At 61.4% G+C, this 2,073-nt stretch overlaps 1 protein-coding gene across 1 annotated transcript in view; it reads right to left on the bottom strand.

Moving 5' to 3' along the window:
* SRL (sarcalumenin) overlaps positions 1-2,073 on the bottom strand; it is a gene marked incomplete at its 5' end in the record, with an annotated part of 15,213 nt that overhangs the window by 8,830 nt on the left and 4,310 nt on the right. The window lies entirely within an intron of this gene.

A 2,073-nucleotide genomic window follows, 5' to 3' on the forward strand; every position in this document is an offset into this window, starting at 1 on the left:
CTTCCCGTAGGGCGGGGAGGCTGTGCCTGGGGGTTACCGGCTCTGGAGTTGTATCCGTGCTGCTGGGAGGGTGCCGTGTGGGACACGACAGGGTGGAGCTGACCTGGGGGACTGAAGGACGGTTGTTCCTCATGGTGAAGTGGAACAGACGGTGAAGTGCTGTGAGGAACACCAGGCCCTGCTGTCTGGGGTGAGTCCTGCTCAGGAGCGGAGTTTGAGAGGGGCTTTGGGTTGGGAAAACACAAGGGTTTGTGGTCGTTTCTTCAGGAGCTGGGAGGGAGGAAGCCAGCAGGAGCCTGAGAAACACTTGCTTCCTCCCAAGAAGGGAGCAGGGAGGTGACAGCTTGGGCATGGGGTGGCCGAAGGGCAGGGTGGGATGTCCTGAGCAAGGAAATGAGTTGTGGGCTGGGAACTGAGGCTGGGGGCTGCATCCTCTGGCAGCGAACAGCAAAGTGAGGGTTAGAGGCTGGGAACCCACCAGCTGCCCCTGTAACCCCCAAATGTTCCCCTAAACAGTGTCCTGGGTTGAGCTGACGGTAAATGCAGATGCTTGCACTGCCAGCAACCCAGACCAAAGCAGCCTGGAGAGGAGGTTGGGTTGTCCTGAACCTGTGAGCTCCAGGGTGGAGGAGACAGCTGGGACAGGGCATGGCTGGGCTGTCCTGGCTGCACGGTGCCACTGCTGAAGAGGTTGCGGGGATGCGTACCGGGGTGCTAACGCTACAGCTCCTGGTGCTCCTGTCCCAGGGATGTGGCAGTGCTGCGGTGGCTGCGTGCGGGAGGGGACAGGCCAGCGCCCTGGGTGGGTGACAGCAGCTGTGGGGTGATGGTCTGTGGGGTCTGTACTGGCTGCAGCGTGGCGTGTTGCTGTGACCCCCTCCCAGTTGCCCTCCCCCACGGCAAGCGGGTCGTGGTCCCCAGCTGCTGGCAAGCAGCACAGAGCGAGGCAGGCAGAGGCAGCAACACGGAACTGGCTATGGGAGGCAGCTAGGCACGGCTCGTGTTTTAAGAGTCTTATAAATGCCCCTGCCAGAACCCCTGTGGGTGGCGGATGATGTCCAGGGTGCTCTGTGACTTGAGGGGACAGGATCTGGGCTGGTGATGAGGCTCTACAGCCCTGTCCCTGCCCCATGGGTCTCCCGCTGGCTCTAAGCTGGAGATGGACTGGCTGGGTATGGAGATGTTCAAGCTTGCTTACGAAAGGTCTGACAGGGATTTAGGAGCTGCAGTGGGGGTGCCTGTAAAACAGGGGTTCTGCTCTAAGGGGATGTGTCCCAGGGGTTTGCCCAAATGAATGTGGGACCCGTGCGCTGGCGGAGCAGAGTCCAGCTGCAAAAGGAAGGTCTGTGTGGAGGGTGCACCTACACCCTGCCTCACCAGGAGGGAGGGCCATGGCTCCAGGGGTTGTGAGGCTGCAGACCTGGGGAGGGAGGCAGAACTTCAGGCCAAGGAGGGATCCTGGCAAGAGGCTGATGTGGGCATGCAGTCCTGGGATACAGGCAGCAGGGACTCCAGCATCCCCTGCCTGCCCAGCCAAGGCACCGGGGACATCTGGCTCTAGCTCAGGACAGGGCTTGACCAGGGGCTCACAGGAGAGTAACCCTGGTGAAGAGGGACCTTGGACTTGGGCTTGAGCCACCTGTGCTTGGAAAATGAGGCTGCTTCTGTCCTATGGGTCACAAGAGCTTCCTGTAGTTTGTGGGGCCAGGGCTGCTCTCTCCTCTTCTGGAGGGACACGTGTACGGCTGGGGCTCAGCCCAAGGCGATGCCTGTGGCCACAGGGACCTGCTTGCCTGATCCAGCCTGTCTGTAATTGCCAAGGAGTGGAAACTCTAACTCCTAGGTTGAGCGAAGGCTGCCGAGCTTGAGGGATCCCCTGCCCGCACGGCTGTGTCCCGTCCTGAGCAGAAAGGGTGCCAGCTCCAGCCACCCCCAGGAAGCTCAGCCCCGGCCTTGAGAGCTCCGAAGCTTCCTTGCCAAGCCCGTTTCGTTGGGTCGTGATCTCCCCTTGGCAGGGGTACAGGGCATTGATGCTGAGCAGGTGGAGGACCCGAAGCAGGCAGGGGTCAACCC

This window comes from Cariama cristata, unplaced genomic scaffold (genome assembly GCF_000690535.1).
Source record: "Cariama cristata isolate BGI_N322 unplaced genomic scaffold, ASM69053v1 scaffold26933, whole genome shotgun sequence".
Classification (NCBI taxonomy): Eukaryota; Metazoa; Chordata; class Aves; order Cariamiformes; family Cariamidae; genus Cariama; species Cariama cristata.